Source organism: Gossypium hirsutum, chromosome A05, assembly GCF_007990345.1.
Source record: "Gossypium hirsutum isolate 1008001.06 chromosome A05, Gossypium_hirsutum_v2.1, whole genome shotgun sequence".
NCBI classification, from domain to species: Eukaryota; Viridiplantae; Streptophyta; class Magnoliopsida; order Malvales; family Malvaceae; genus Gossypium; species Gossypium hirsutum.
Window position 1 is genome coordinate 59,982,515 of NC_053428.1, and position 18,612 is coordinate 60,001,126.

General features: G+C 33.4%; 1 non-coding gene across 1 annotated transcript; it reads right to left on the bottom strand.

The window, feature by feature from the left end:
* Positions 1-1,306: 1,306 nt before the first annotated feature.
* Positions 1,307-1,412, bottom strand: LOC121230006 (small nucleolar RNA R71). The gene has a single exon (XR_005927958.1). It is a non-coding gene; the product is annotated as a small nucleolar RNA R71 (small nucleolar RNA).
* Positions 1,413-18,612: the final 17,200 nt, after the last annotated feature.

Sequence of the window (18,612 nt, forward strand, 5' to 3'; positions counted from 1 at the left end):
TGTCATAATTAAGCGGAGTTGATTGTGCACCTAGAGATAGGGTGACAAGATTTTGCCGGATTAGGGTGAAACCTAATAAGGGGATCCATAGATCGAGCTAATGCAACCCTAGGGAGTTAATTAGAGAAAAGTCTCAATTATTCAATCTAGGGATTAGACGTTATTAGTCTTGAATAGGGATAATAACATAACTTACGGATCTCTATGGGAAAAGTTAAACGAATAAATCGTCCGATTTAGAGTTAGAATAACAAGTGAAGTCTAGGTGGATTCTTCCTTAGATATTGTCTTAATTCAATCGTTTTTCCAAAAGTAATTTCCCAATTCTATTTTCTATGAATTCTTAGTTTAGATAATTAGTTAGTTAAAACAAAACCCCCTTATTCTTAGGCTAGATATTAAAAAAACAGTCATTACTAGTACTTTTAGTTCCTTTGGGTTCGACAATCCGGTCTTGCTAAAACTATACTACTGTTCGATAGGTACACTTGCCTACATCGTGATAATAGTTAGTTTCAAGAACGATTAATTACAAATATATAAAACTTACCTTTCACGAAAATAACGATCAAGTTTTTGGCGCTGGTGCTGGGGAACTATGATATTAGGAACACTCATTTTTTATTACTTTAGCCATTTATTTTCCTTGCAAGTTAATTCTATTTTATTTTTATTATTATTTATTAATTTACTTTTTCTTTCTCTTGGCAGATTTTTATAGTTTATGACTAGAAGAAACCTGTCAGGACCACTACTTTTTGATGAAGAAATCGATCACACAATTCACAGAAACCAAAGAGAAATAAGGCGAAGCTTAAGATACACAGAGAATGAACAAGAGGACGATATTTAAACCCCAACTGATGAGATGGCTGAAAACCAAGACAATCAGCTACCTCCTATGATACTCGTTTAACTAGCAAATCAAAATCCTACTCCTCGTACTATGTATGATTATGCTAAACCTACTTTAACAGGAGCTGAGTCAAGTACAGTTAGGCCTGCTATTGCTGCAAATAATTTTGAACTAAAACCTAACACTATTCAAATGATACAACAATTTTTTCAGTTTGATGGTTTGCAGGATAAAGATCCAAACACTCACTTGGCTAATTTCCTAGAATTTTGCGATACATTTAAAATTAATTGCGTTTCTGATGATGCCATTCATTTTCAGTTATTCCCTTTTTTATTGAGAAACAAAGCCAAAATATGGTTGAACTCGTTACCATGAGGGTCAATTACTACTTGGGAACAAATGACCGAAAAATTTCTATTAAAATATTTTTCACCAGCTAAAACAGCCAAATTACGTATGATATCTCTTCGTTTGTGCAGATGAAATTAGAAACTCTTTACGATGCATGGGAGAGATACAAGGACCTATTGCGAAGGTGTCCTCACCATGGATTACCTCTATGGTTGCAAGTTCAAACATTCTACAATGGTGTGAACCCCTCGACAAGGTAAATGATTGATGCAGTAGCCGGGGGAACCATCAATAACAAAACACCTGAAGAGGCTTCTGAATTTATTGAAGAGATGTCAACTATCAGTGGCAAGTCATGAGGACTAAGCCAACTAAAACAGCAGGCGTTTACAATGTCGATTCGGTTACTATGCTGTCAAACCAGGTAGAACTTCTAAATAAAAAATATTGATGGTTTACTTGGTTCTACTCAAGTACATCCAGTAATGAGGTGCGAGACGAATAGAGGAGGAGCATGCACAGAGTATCAACCCTTCAACCCTAGCATCAAGGAAGAACAAGTCCAATATATGGGTAACAATAACTCTAGATCCCAAAATAACCCATATAGTAACACTTATAATGCAGGTTGGAGGAACCATCCCAATTTCTCGTGGGGCGGTCAAGGAAATCAAAGACCACAACATCCTCCGGGTTTTCAACAACCACCCTATCAACAGGAAAAGAAACCGAACCTTGAAGAAATTCTATCTAAATTTATCTCGGTGTCTGAAACTCGTTTCCAGAACACCGAGACAACACTTAAAAATCAACAAGCATCGATCCAAGGGCTCAAAACTCAGATAGGCCAGCTTTCCAAACTAATCTCCGAATGACCACAAGGTAGCTTGCCAAGTAATACAGAACCCAACCCAAGGGAACAGCTCAACACGATTAATGTTCATGATGAAGAAGGATTCATTGAGCCTGAGCCAGAATCGAAGCAAGAAATTGTGGTGAGCAGAGATAAAGGTGAGGTAGGTCATAATAAAAACAAATCAGTAAATGTCGAATATAAACCTCGTGTGCCATACCCAAATGCAACAAGGAAAGACTGCTCAGATGAACAAGTTGGTAAATTCCTTAACCTCTTAAAAAAATTACACATTAACTTACCGTTTATTGAAGTTCTATCACAAATGCCAAACGCAATGAAATTTTTAGAGGAGCTTTTAGCAAATAAGCAGAAGTTGGATGAGGCGTCGCATGTGGAGCTAAATGCAGTTTGCTCAGGTATTCTGCAGAATAAGCTACCCAACAAATTAAAAGATCCAGGGAGTTTTACAATTCCTTGCTTAATTGGTAGTTTAGATGTTAATAATGCATTAGCTGATTTAGGGGCTAGTATTAACATCATGCCCTACAAAATGTTCAAACAATTAGGTCTTGGGAAACCCAAATAGACTAGGATGAGCATACAATTAGCAGATAAAACTATAAGATTTCCTAGGGGTATTATTGAAGATGTGCTAGTTAAAATCAATAAATTTATATTTCCCGTTGACTTATTGTTCTAGACATAGAGGAGGATAACAACACTCCTTTGATTTTAGGAAGGCCATTTTTAGCAACTGCTAAAATGATTATTGATGTTGGCACAGGTGAGCTCACACTTCGTGTGGGAGACAAAACAATCACCCTTCAAGCTCGCAATTCTGGCAACACATCAGAAATTGAAGGTGATCGTCTAAACTATTCTACTAAAACTGACAATATGGTGCAACCTACTTTGCGGGAAATGAGTCTGAAGGAAGTACATTAGCCATTCTCTGGCAATCGTAGAGAACCTATTCATGAAGATCAAAAGCTACAAATCGAGGAGCTAGATGAATTGCAGACGCATAAATCGAGAACACACGATAAACCAAACCTACACCAGAACAAGCTCAATACCTTCCCAAATCAACTTAAGGTTTGAGATAAAGTATTATTAGATGCCGCAGATCCTCACATTGTCACTACCAAACCGAATGAAGAAATCCCTCTTACGGTACTTAGCATTTTTCCATTCGGTATAGTCGAGGTAAGTCATCCCAAGTTCGGCACTTTTAAGGTAAACAACACTCGTCTAAAACCTTATTTTGATGAGAATGATAGCAGGAATGAGGAGTATAAACTCCTTGAACCACCATGACCATTCAATGGAGAGGTAACAGTCGAGCTTAGACTATAAACAAGCGCCTCTCAGGAGGCAACCCGAGTACTAATGGTTTTAAATTATTTAAATTTCAATTTTTAAACATCTAGGTCAGTAACAGAGTCTTTGAGCACAGGTTCCCAACTCCACGCGGTCAATCACACGATCGTGCTTCAGGCCGTGTGATAACCACGGATGGAAATACGGTCGTGCGATACGGCTGTGTGAAAATAGGGTAAAAGTTATCTTTCCCAGCACAAGATGCGATAAGTGGCCATGGGCGTGCGACCTGGCCGTGGTCAAATTGCCAAATAAACACGGGTGTGCGACACGCCTGTGTTTAGCACCCATGGACAACACTGTCAAAAAAACACGGGCGTGTGTAGAGCTACACGACCGTGGGAGAAGCAAACCACATCACACACGACCGTGTAACATGATCATGTAGCCACATGGCCTAGACACATGGGCGTGCCTGAAGGCCGTGTGACGACATCTCACTTCGCGACAAACATGGGCAGGACACGATCCACACGGGCGTGTGAACCGGCCGTGCCACTTGAAAAAAATTATATTATCTATTTTATTTTATTTTTCTTTTATTAATTTTTAAAGATTCTTTTGTTTTTAAACACAACTTATCTTTATGATTACTGTAATTAGTCCCCAAATTCTCCTTTTGTCCTTCAGAATCATGTTTGTCCTCCAGCTTTATTTCCAACAACTCGCTCTCGCTAATCCAGGAGTTTCATCCATTTTTAACTCAGAAAGTTTCACATTTCTCCTTATCTTATGAACTTACACTTACATTTGTCAAAATATCTATCTTTGTACATTGTAAACAATGTACATCTTAAGTGTGGTGGGTATTCATTTCATTATCAGAAAAATACCTGAGCGACTACCTTGTTCTCTTGAAAAGCTCTCATATCATATTTAGGATAAATTTTAATTGATTTATGATTTTGATTGATATATCTTGAATTAAAACATAGGCATTTATGCATTGATTGTTTAAACTTTAAGACATTAGAGAATCAAGCATGATAAGTTGATTTTTAAGAATTTAAAAATTTATGTTGTTTCCCCAAAGTTTAAGTATTACTTTGAGTTAGAATTCACAAGTTTTAAACAACAAAAATCCATAATTCTTGTGAGATTTTTGAGCCTTTTGAGCATCTATTAATTCTTTCATGCTCATTTTTATTATTGCTTTGAGTGCGTCGGTATTGAATTGTTATTCTAGAACTTGCTTGATTATACATGTCAAGACCACACCATTTGATTTGATATGTCAAAATGATTAAGGCACTTAGGATTAACCCACTCATGCCATGAAAAGCCTACCTCCACGATTAACCCTTAGTGAACCTCCTTGAGCCTAACAAGCCATTTCTTGTATTGCCCTTAATATTAACCCTTAACCCATTATTGTTGAAATCCCCTCAACTATTTTGATCCCTATTTTTGTCGAGATTTGATTTGAATAAATTGCTTAGCTATGTCCTGTTCTTAATAGTTAGTTATTTAACTTGTTCTTAAAAAATGTATGTATACATATTAGTAGTGATCTTTTGAGCCAAAGAAGTTAAATTCCATATTCTGAGAAAAAGCTTTGTTGTACGCGATTAATGACTAGTCATTTTTCTAGTTAGGTAATTTTTCAATTTTATCTCGATTCTAACTTTTTTTCTTTTAGCTTGTGACCACACCTCCTAACCAAGCCTCATTACAACTCTCTAAAGACCTTTTGATTGATATATCATCTCAATTTATAGTGAGGGAGATTTGATTTTCATGCAAGCCTATGGTAATGACTTTTCATTATTGACTATTGAGTGCTTCATTTATTGTCCTTAAACACCTCGAGTGATTTGAGTGAATCTTTAGTGAGGATGTGAAACTCTGTGACATTTTGAATCAAAGATAATTACTTAGACGAGGGGAGACACCTATATTTTCATGATAAAGTGCTCAACTTGGAATGTTTGAATCTTTGATGTTCTTTCAGTTGAAGTTTCAATTTATGATTACCTTTGGATTATTTTGAGATATTATCGATAGAAATTATAAGTTGAGAAGAATTTATTTTGATTATGAGTTGAGAATTTTGCTTGAGGACAAGCAAATGCTTAAATGTGAGGGTATTTGATAAACTAAAATTTATACATATTTTTACCCCATACTTAACACATTTTATGGATGATTTTTCCTTAGAATTGGTGAATTTGATGATCCTAATGCCTTAATTTCATTTTTATACTTAGGTGATCATAGGAGAGTGAAAGGAATGAGAAACGGGCCAAAAACAGAAATAATAGGCCAACATACGAAATTAAAACAGCCCGGACTTCCTCACACGGGCAGACCACACGGCCGTGTCAATTCGGCAGAATCGAAGCACAACTCACAGGGGTAGAACACACGCCCGTGCCATTATAGTAGGCTCGAGCACGACCTAAAGTAATCGCACACGAGCGTGTCATATGAGCATGTCCCTGCTGAGCCCAAGTTGAGTCCAATTCAGAAAAGGCTAATTTTGAGGGCTTTTAGGCATTCTAAAGCCTATAAATACACCCTAAGGAGACCCAGAGAGAATAAGGTAGGGAACTGCTCAAGGGAAGCCGATTGATCCATCTCAGAAGCCAGATTCACCATCAAGACTAAAAATCTCCCCTCAATTTCCCTTTAGGAGTTTTGGGTTTTCTTTATGTTTTGTATCATTATTCTTCTGAGATGTTTTCCTTTTTAGTTATGAACTAAATCCCCTAAATACCTAAGGGGAATGAAACCTAAGACGAATCTTTTTATTATTTTCTGAATTGTATGATAAATATTTAACTTGTTCTTAATTATGTGTTCTTAATTCTTGTTTTGATATCCCAAGATACTGATTCAAGATAAGCTCTTATTCAGAGGAGGAATAGACCCTGTCTAAGAGTACATTTGTCATGATTAAGTGGAGTTGATTGCACGCCTAGAGATAGGGTGACAAGATTTTACCGGATTAGGGTGAAACCTAATAAGGGGATCCATAGATCAAGTTAATGCAACCTTAGGGTGTTAATTAGAGAAAAGTCTCAATTATTCCATCTAGGGATTAGACATTATTAGTCTTGAATAGGGATAATAACATAACTTAGGAATCTCTACGGGACAAGTTAAATGAATAAATTGTCCGATTCGGAGTCAGAATAACAAGTGAAGTCTAGGTGGATTCTTCCTTAGGTATTGTCTTAATTCAATCGTTTTTCCAAAAATAATTCCCCAATTCTATTTTCTGTGAATTCTTAGTTTAGATAAATAGTTAGTTAAAACAAAACCCCCTCATTCTTAGGCTAAATAATAAAAAAATAGTCATTACTAGTACTTTTATTTCCTTTGGGTTCGACAATTTGGTCTTGTTAAAACTATACTACTGTTCGATAGGTACACTTGCCTACATCGTGATAATAGTTAGTTTCATGAATGATTAATTACAAATATATAAAACTTACTTGTCACGAAAATTGCGATCAGCTATGTTAGTCCTAGAATCAACTAAACCGTAGCTTTGATACCAATAAATGTAAAATTCCTCACCCATATTCAACATCGAAATAGGGTTACGGAGCATTACCAAACATAAAAAACAATTTCACATACATTTCACATACTTTAATCAATTTCATTCAAATGTCAATCATCAACATTCGAATCATCCCTAATACAAGCCTACAAGGCCCAAAATATGCATTCAGGGTGGTTTGGGACTAAACCGATAAGTTTGCAACATTTTAAAATACTTAGAATTTTTTTCTCAAAACAGGGCACACACACCCATATGGCCTGGCCGTGTCCCTCCCACGGTCGAAGACACGCCCGTGTCATAGGTTATGTGGACATTCGAAATGGAAGCACATGGACGTGTCCCAACCTATGTCCAACCCTATGTAACTCTCTGACTTAGGTCACACGGCCAACACACACGCCCATGTGGTTAGCCTGTGTGCCCTAAAAATGGCATGTATGCCCATATGCTAGGCTATGTCAAACCTGTAGGGTATACTGACTTATGCCACACGGCCAAGTCACATGCCCGTGTGTGAGGCCATGTGAAGGCCATGTGAAGCATACTGACTTGATTTCTAATTCAACACCAGGGGACACACGGCCGTGAAATCTGGCCATGCATCATACACGGCTAAGACACACACCTGTGTGGACAAAAATAGACTATTTACCAAGCCATTTTGCCACCCAAACTTATGCTCACCTACATAAACTCAAAAGCACCAAATCATAGCATTAATAAACATTCTTCTAAACTCATCCAAACATAAATCATACCAATTTATTGCCAGACACAACAAGGCACACATAATTTACATTATACCAAACAATTTCATACCAATACCTAAAATTTCAAATCATCAATATGGATACATTCAAACATGAATTATTTAACCTAATATCACAAACATATCATTCCTCAAACATGGTCTATTTCATACTCCAAATACTAATTCAAAAACTACCCATCACAATTAGCATTTATAGGACAATTACCAAACTCAAAACAAAGGTCATTTGCACACTTATATACATAATCAAAATCACCAATATAAGCCTACTCACATGGCTATATATACAATCCAAAACATAAACATTTACAAGACAATTCCAAGGGCCAAAATCATTATCAACTCATAACCAAAATGATGATAATCCTATATATGCCATTTAACCAAAACACAAGCTCAAAAGTACTAAACTAATAGTTGGATAGTGTGATGGAGTCTCCGGTGATCCCCGAATCTGAGCTAGCTTTGAATTCACTATAAAACATGGAGAAATAAATAAAGTAAGCCTTATAGCTTAGTAAGTTTGTATAGCATTTATATCAACTCATCATATAAACTCAAATTAAGCCAGAAACATAACATAACATATCTCATAATGAATCATCAACCTACCACATTTGCATCCACCAAATTAGATATAATTTCCATAATTATCATCATTTCAGTGTATTACTCGGTTCCTGTACATACCTGTACCTTCTCGTATTTAACTCATATTCATTCACATCTTTAACATATCTGTTAAACCAATCGAAATATTTTTGGATACTCAAAAAACTCGCACACTTAGTGCGAAATAAATATCTGAAGCTATATCAATCTCACACACCAAGTGCCAATATATATATAGCCGAAGCTATCTCGATCTCGCACACTAAGTGCAAATATATATAGCTAAAGCTATCTTGATTTCGCACACTAAGTGCACATAATTAGCCGAAACATCGTCAAACACAACTGTAGTCTCGTATACATAATTTATGCAATATGAAAGCATTTAAAGCATAATTATAATGATGCTTATTATATAAGAACTTACCTCAGATGTAAAAATGATGACACGAGTCAACTAGTCTGAGACTCTGTTCTTTCCCCGATCTAAATCCATATTTCGCTTTTCTTGATCTATATATATCAAATTCAGCTTATTTAATTATCTCTATATTCAATTTAAATCCAAAACACTCATTAAAGCACGTTTTCACTTTTACACCAAATATTTCAATATTTTTACAATTTAGTCCCTAGGCTCGTAAAACAAAATTCATTCAATTTCATCACAACCCAAGCCTAGACGAGTATTTATCATGCTTATAACAGCCCAAAATTTTCATTTATTTCACATTTTAACCACAAAATTTACACATTTCACAATTTAGCCCCTAATTTACATTTTCATTAAAAATCACTTAACAAAACTTATATAATTCACATCCAACATTCATAACCTATCATAAAACATCAAAACACAAATGTATTCATCAATGGAAACATTCAAAATCTTTAATAGTTTTGCAAAATAGTCCCTGGGCTAGCTAGACCTAGTTGCAACAATCTCAAAAACATAGAAATTATTAAAAAGGGAACAAAAACAGACTTACAATTGAGCTAGGAGATGACCAAATTCTTCAAGCCCTAAAAATGGCTTTCTACTTTGTTAAAATCAGTGATGATGAAGAGAAAATGATGACATTTTTATGTTATTTCATATTTTAGTTAAGTTATTTATTAATTTACCATATTAACCTTAATTAAAAACCATCAACTCACATGATAATATAAGGACCTTAGCTTTAAGATTCTATAGCTATTAGACACTTTTAGCTATTAGAACATCACTTTTGCACTTTATCCAATTTGGTCCTTTCTACCGAATTAAGCATTCAAATGATAACATTTCTTAACTAAAATTTCACACAATCATATTTTCATACTGTAGACATTAAAATAATAATAAAATAAATACTTAAATTTTGAATTTGTGGTCCCGAAACCACTTTTCTGATTTGACTAAAAACAGGCTGTTACAACACATTCCCTTATAGTGCTTCAAATAACCCAACAAGTGGAGATTCATACTCAACACTCCCTTATCTACTCCAAACAAATCAGTCCACCTAGAGCCATATGCTCACAACGTCACAAATAAAGGTGAGTACTCACAAATCCTATGGCATGCCAACTACATCCAGTGGATCCACCATGCATGTTGCTAATATATTCAATCAAACATAGCATGCAAATCAATCATTATTGTGCTCAATTTAATGTGACAAAATGCTTATGTGTAACATGTAACAAAGTCATTTAACATCCAATTAAATCAAGCATTTCATTTGCCATTTTCTAATGTTCAATAACCAATTGTAACATAATATATCATGATAAAAAACTCGAATAAACATGCTTTAATCATCAATATAGTTAGCCTAATTAAATTACACAAAAATCACCTAAATGCTTACTTACCATTATTCAATAAAAATTCAACTCTTGTATATATAATATCAATCTCGCAAAAATCAGTCATTCCACCATAAATAATCAATAGAAATCATCAATTAAGCTACTAATTAAACATAAATAAGGTCAATTTACCAAATCACCCTTAGAAACACTCACCACACAATTTATTCTACCATAAACAAGTGATCAACGAAGCAAATCCAAGCTTCAATTTCGATTAGCTCAACCTTCTTCAAGATTCGAAGCTTTAATAAAGATAAAGTAGACATTACCAACTTTCCAATGCTATAATAAACACAAATTTTAATTAATTATACTAAATGAAATCCTCTCACAAAGATACCTTACTGGATTTGTAACATCAAGTCAAAAACTTGATTCCTTACAAAATCGATCTCTCCAGAGCTCTTAAACACTTTCAATCATCAATACTAGACTAAATACACTTATACTAAGCATCAATTTCATCTTTAAATCAATTTCATAAAATTCCAGAAAATCGACTTATGAAGATGATAAAATTCAGATTTCTTTAAATTACCTCACAAATCATGTTTAGTATTGACAAATAAGATTAAAAACCTTTTAATAGATCCATTTTAAGTTGAAACATCCATTGATTTATGGATTTCCTCTCAAAATTCAAGATCCACCATTAAAGAACCATATGTTCTTGGAAAAAGATGACATTGATAAAATTCCTTTAATTGACTCTCAAATCATGTAAAAATGTTTTTAATCATCATAAAAACAAGTTTAAGATTGAAGAATTCCTTCGATTCGCTCTAAATTCGTTGATTGAAAATCTTGATTTAAGAAACTTGAGAAATTTCAAAATATTTTTGGCTACTTTTGAGAATAATTTTGGGTGAATTGAGAGAGCATTTTGAGAAGGAAATCGGTTGGATCTATTCTCTGATTATATACCTTTAAAATCATGCAAAGAAAATGAATTTTAAGCTCTCTAATCTGATGTAAAATGTTTGAAAAGTGGGCTAGATACATTAGTTTTAAAACTGAAACACCCACCAGAAATTTAAAGATTGGGAAATTTGCCTAATGGCCACTCCCAAATTTCCCTTACTTTACCATTTAATCATTTTCCTCCAAAATTCCAAATTTTAAGGTTTATTTGGCATATAAATACTCTAAAATTCCACTTTTTTTCTAATTAAATTCTATTTAATTAATATTTAAATTTTACTCAAATTATCCCCAATAAAAATTATTTTAAAATTCTTTTTTCAACCCAAATTGATTATTATCACTAATAATTATTTAAACTCTTTAAAATTAAATTTTCAAAAATATTTTTTTAATTTTCTGTATTCTTGTTTAATCGATTTTAGATTAAATTTAACCTTTTAAATTAAATTTAAATTACTAGAAACCCTATAAATTCCTAGCTTCACACTCGAAACCCGAAAAATATACCCAAAACTATTTGACCCAATTTAAAGATATTACACACATAGTAGCCCTTATGTTATGCATCCTTCTTCCCCTTCCTCATCCACTTGTCGTCGTCGTTTCTTCATTGTTTTTATTCTATTCTCTTTTATTTTATTTTTTATCTTCTCTTCTTTACTAGTAATCTCCTTTGGTTTTCTACAAGTGACCATTCATTTTTCTATGTTGATTTGTTATCACATATCTGAATTCGATAAGCTTAAGTTGAATTCAAATCAGACCTGATCTCATATTTCTTTTCTGTTTTCTCTGTTATGGTCGAATGTTACAAGTGTTCTTGGTCAAATCTCATGTTTGATTTTTTTTTAATGAAAGGTCCAGATCTGTATGTCTCAAATCATCACTGACGTCAAAGACTGTTTGCATCTCCATTTTGAAGCAGCAAAAATGTAAGTAGAAATCTTGGAAATCAGTTCTGACTAGTTGATCTTATTTCTTGATTTGGTCGAGCCTAAAGATAATATAAAGGCTTATTTTTTTTACTGTGTTTTGTTCATGATAGTGCAGATCTAATCGAGATCTAGTCAAATCTAAATATAAGAGTTACGAATTTAATTCTAGTGCTTGGATTTTCATTTTTGAAGTATGGGTCTTAACTTTATATGTTTGATGAATGCTGAAAGTATGTATGTACTTTATTGTATTGGTTGAATGCACTAAGTGGCCTAATTGGCATTGGTCGAATGTTTTAGGGCCTTAAAGTGAAAATAACCAAGTGTGTAAGTCCTTTAAGGGCTAATCATTTGTATAGCTATTAATATTGATGGATTGACGAAATGCATGTTATTACATGTCATGTATTGTTAAGGATGTTGATTGATACAGTATATTGGTTGCATGTAAGCATGTCACTGATTGTAACCGTACATACTGATTGCATGTAAACATGCCATTAATTGTTAACGTACATACTGATTGCATATAAGCATGCCACTAATTGTTACCATATATTCTGATTGCATGTAAAGTATGACACCAATAATGATCTATGGGGTGCATTCTAAGCATACCACCGTTATCAGAATGGTTATTGACAAGCATGATATGATACACTATTGGTATGACATATTGCATTGCATGAGGATAGGGATTGACTGGTGACGATGGAGCTCCATGGAGTGCTGGCGATTTATCCACAATTATATACTGGCAATTAATCTGCAGCCCTGGAGTATTATTCAAAGTACTGGCGATTTATCCACAAATTACTGGTAGTCTAACTACAAAAATTATTACTGGTGGTTTATCCACATTGAGCTATAGATCCTATTGTTTTGGTGTATAAATGATGAGTTGTGGCGAAATCATCATGTGTAGCAGACAGATGTGTAAGAACTCTACATTGTTTTCATATGAGCATGCCTATGCACAATCATTGCGAATACTGTGTATTGTTATGCTATATGCTTTATCGAATGACTAATAGCTTGTGTGCTTCACTGATATTTTGATTATTTTGTTTAAGACTCACACTGAGCTTTTTAGTGCTCACCCCTATAGTTTTATCCTTACAGATAATCCTCAAGGTTAGGATCAACACGACATTTGGAGGTCTTGTCTCAATTTTTATTTAATAAATTATTTGTAAATTACCTTAATTTTATTATGCTTTTTTAGACTATAATTTTGTTAATTTTTTAACTGTGGCATGAGTTTGATTTTGAGATTTTATTTGCATTTCATTAAATAACATATAAACTGGTCAAAATGTTTAAGTTTAAAATTAAGAGGCATCACTTTTTCTACTTTGTAATAATGAAATTGGAGTTTTAAAAAGGCAAATTGATGAAATCAACTAATTTTTTTGACAAAATCAACTTTTTTTTCTCAAATGTCTTGACACTTATTAAAGTAGACTCTTAAATTAACTCAACTTAATAATATGACGTTTTGATAATCCCAAGGCAATTACATTAAGTTTTCTAAAAGTTCGTAAAATATAATGTTTTCAAATCTTATTGTTTTTACTAGGCCATTCCAGTTGTAACAGTCTGGCTTTAGCTAAATTGGAACAGTGATTTCAGAACCACAAATTTGACGTTGAAAAATTATTTTAATATTATTTTTGGTATTTACAGCATGATAGCATGTATGTGTGTAACATCCCGAATTAGGGCCTAGTCAGAACAGTGGTTTCGAGACCACAAATTCAACATAAGAAAACTTATCTTTATTATATTTTTATGGTCTACAATTTCACAAGATGATTTTGTGAAAATTTGGTTCGAAAATTTTAACGTTTGGGCACTCAATTTAGTCAAAAGGTCTAAATTGTAAAAAGTGCAACAGTTGAGTTCTACATGTTAGAGGTGTCAAATTGAGTTGAAATTTTAAATTTGAGGTCCTTAAATGGTAATTAGACCATTGTTTAATTTTTTTGGACAAAAATGGAAATGAAATAGGTGAAATAGAATATTTTTAAGTTAGTGCCATTTTGGTCATTTAGTAATTAAAATGAATTAAAAACAAAATTAAAAGCCAATTTTTGTCCATCTTCTACCCCATGGCTAAAACGTACATGGAGAAGATGTAGCTAGGGTTTTTCAAGCTTCCAAGCTCGATTGTAAGTCTATTCTAGCCCCGTTTTTAATGATTTTTATGTTTTGAAATCCTCGTAACAAGATCTATCTATTTCTACCATTATTTTGAGCTAGGGTTCATGTTTAAAAACTTACTCATTAGTGATATGCATGTTTTTTTATGTCTAATGGTAGAAAATAAATGTTGGGTGTTAAATAAACGACTTTTGCTAAGTGATTTTAGGTGAAAATGGTTAAAAGGACTAGATTGTAAAAGTTATAAAATTTGCCATAAAAGTGTGTTTTAGTAGAAATTGGGGACTGTTATAGTTATGAAAATGATTCGGCTAGGCTTAAAGTACAAAGAAATTGAATGAAAATCATTTTATGAGCCTAGGGGCCAAAGTGCAAATATGTGAAAGTTTAGGGGTCAAAATGAAAATTTGTAAAAATATTATTTTTGGACCCATATGAATAACGTGACTAATTAGTAAGCTAAATGTGGTATTATAGATCAAGGAAAATGAGATTCGGTCATAGATTGGAAATGAATGATATTAATGATTAAATCGGAATAAATAACCGTGCTCGCATTCGAGGTAAGTTCGTATGTCAATAATAATGAAATAAATCATTGTTTATGCTTGAACTTAAATTGATGTCTTAACATTATGTGGTGAATATTTATATAGTTGATATGATGATTGTATTATGTGACAACTACCTAAATGTTATTATGAGCAATGCCATGTTTATTTCATGAATATGATAATGGTGAATTTGTAAGCATGAATGGTATTATGGTCATTGTTCACTACATGACAAGCAAGTGCGATAAGGATGCTATCTACAAGTTTGGAAAACCCCGTTTGAACCTTAGGAATGGTTTAGGATACAAGTGACATGTCACTAGGAATTTAGAAATCCGAGCTCTTTGAGCGGTCTGAGTTTGTGATATATGTGAGAATCCGAACTTGTTGAGTGGTTCAAGTTCATGATATATTTGGCACTCGAGCTAGTTGAGTGGTCCAAGTTTATTATGGATGCGAGCATCCAAGCTCGTTGAGTGGTCCGAGCTCATAATGGATGTGATCCATGTAACAACCGAGCTGATTGAGAGGTCTGAGTTCATTATGGATGTGTTACATGTTATAAGGTAGCTTTGGCTACGTATGTTTATGTGGCACTTATGTGCAAGTTTCCATGTATCCAATAGTATTCCAAGTGTTCAACAGGTATTATCATGAATGATGCGATGGAAGTCCCGAGATGGGCATGGTAATGAAGGTAAAGTTATTCGATATGCTAGAGATACGTACAAGTAAATATGTTATACTCTTGAGTAATGCTTTGTTACAGGATGATATATGATGAAAAGGTATATTCACATATATGTATATGAATATTTTAATGAGCTAGAATGCTTGAATAATGAATAATCTTGGTGATTATGTTATTATGCCACCATATGATAGTTATCATGATATTGCACTAAAACAATTTTGGACATTAGCAGTTGTGTGATTTCGAAAATCCACCAAAAATTCTGGAAATTTAATTAGAGACTGAATAAGATATTATATTAAATCTTATTGAATCTAGTTTCAAATAGAAGAAATGGTGTAAGTAAAAGAGTTTCAAATTATCAGAAATTTGAACTTTTGTGAGACAGAGTCAAAGTGCTTTTGAGCTCCCATGTCTCAACTTTGGAAAATCACTAAAAATTGTACAAAAATTATTATGGATTATAATTTATATGACTAAGTCCTTAACGAGTCTATTTTCAAGCAAAACAAACAGCAAAATTAATAGAATAATGTACTAAGAGATAATTTATTTTTAGTAAAGAAGTGTCGAAGCTATGAAATAGCAGAATAGGGGTGACTTTAAAGAATAAACTGTACTTATTGGCTAATCCAAAAATTTAAAAATTTAAAGATAAAAATATATATGAGTCTAGTTTCATGGAAAATTAGAGGATCTTGATTGGGTGTTCTGTAGCTCCAGATATAAATAATTTGGTGACTATGACTCGAGAAAATAGCATGACCAGAATATAAGTAAAAGTATAATTATGGTTATCTTACCATGGAATCATGTTGATATTTTGCTTATTATTTTCATATGGACTTACAAAGCTTTAAGCTTACTCCCTCCTCTCCATTTCTTTAGCGTTGTTAGGTAGGCTCGGGGTTGGAGATTGCCGGAGCCAGCATCACACTATCAAGCTCTAACCTTTGCAGTATTGTTGAATCTTAATGTCCTCAAGTGAGTGGCATGTATAGAGACTTAATTATTGATATGTGCTCTTATGTTTTGGCCAAGATGTTGGCTTATATTATTACTTTGTATATAGCCATGATATATGGCTTATAATGTTTATGGCTTGTAAGCCTAATTATCCAAGTTATGTGATATTACCCTGTGAAGTGGTTATATGATTTAGCTTGATTGCTATGATTAGATGATATCATTATATGTATGCTTGTTGTTTTCGTTGAAAGTAAATGGTATATTATTGAACATGGTGTAAGAGTATAGAGAGTGATTAAAATGGTAAAGCCAAAGAATATGAATGGGTGTGTTTAGACTAGATATTATACGAGTATGTGATTCACATGTATGTAATCATACGAATATTACTTTGAGTTTTAATAACATATATGAAACCATCAAATCGAAGTTATAGTATGTGTCTATGAAGTGTTTAAGCATGTGAAGGATTAAAGCAACAAAAAGGCTTGGAAAATAGCCTAAGTGTTAGTCACATGGGCAGAGACACGGCCATGTGTCTCAGTCGTGTGGAGGACATGGCCTAGCACACTGGTGTGTGGCCTGGCCGTGTGGTTCAAATTGTTTTGCTGACATCACAAATATAAAGTTACACGAGCTGAGGACACCGGCGTGTCCCAAGCCACATGGGCATGTGTGACCACACGGTCCAACCCACACCGACGTGTGACTCTCCAAAGCAAGAAAAATTGCTAAGTTGTCCAAAGTTTATTGAAAGTACTCGGTTTAGTCCCCGAACCACCTTGATTTATGTTTTAGGCTTCGAAAGCCTGTATAAGGGAGGATATGCATGTGTTTGAAAATTTTTAATTTTGGATGAAATTTTGTGATCCGATTTTGCATGCTTGTGAATGTTTAAGTCCGGTAACTCCTCGAACCCTATCCTAGCATCGAATACAGGTATGGGGTGTTACATTTTATGGTATCAGATTTATGGTTTAGTCAGTTCTCAGACTAACCTAGCATGTATGAGAGTCTAGCTATACATGCCACCAATCCGTGATAGTGTGATATCTCTCGACACGAATGAGAATCCTCTTGTTTAGACAAAGGTACTCTCCAACCAAGCTACACTGACCATGTAAAATGTGAAGCTAATGTAACACCCCCTAACCCCAAACCGTCACCAGAACGAGGTTATGAGGCATTACCGGACATATTAGACAACTTACGAATAATTTACAATTAATATAACTTTCATAGTATAATATAATAATTAAATCCCTATATTTGACTCTCGAAGCTCAAAACACGTATTAAAAGTAGAACAGGACTTGTTCGAGTATTCCGAAAAATTTTCGTATTTATTTATTTATTTATTTTTGTAAAAATTTTGACAGTATTTCTGCTTAATTTTACCTAAAACCCCTTGCAAATTCAAACCAAAACAACCAACACCAATGTTTCACATTCATATAACTAATATTTATATTATTAACATAATTTTAACTTAATAACTATCATAGCATCATTCAAAATTGATTAAAAACTTCATTCATTTAACAACTTAATGTTCATGTATCAAAATATCATATACTTTCCTTACCATTTCATTTAACTATCTAAATCTTATAATTCATCCTTCACTACCCAAAGTAATATATAAATTCAAGTGACTAAACAACACCTATGTACATGCCACCTTTACCCAAAAGAAAAATATACATCACCAAATTTGTGTTGGAGTCGGGATTGTTATGGATGCTGAGCCGGGACACTTGACTTCTACTAACCTGCGCACGGAAATAACCGTACGCTGAGTATGGATATACTCAGTTGTATTACCATAATTCAAATTATATCAACAATAATAAAACATAAATATTAAATACATAACAATTAATTTCTTATATACTAATCTATACTTTATTATTATTATTATTATTATTTTCTTTCATCATTTCATAATAACAATTCAATTTAATTATTCATAAATCAACATACTTTTCACAAACTTGAATTTAAATCACTTATGAACATTTAGTTCATACTTTTCTACTTCTATCGCAATTCCAATTCATAATTCAATTTCTTTTTCTCATTTTAATACCTCAAATTCACATTTCAATTTTTCACCCTATTAACATAACTCGGACTTTGGCAGATACACGGATCCAACCAAACACACCAAATGGC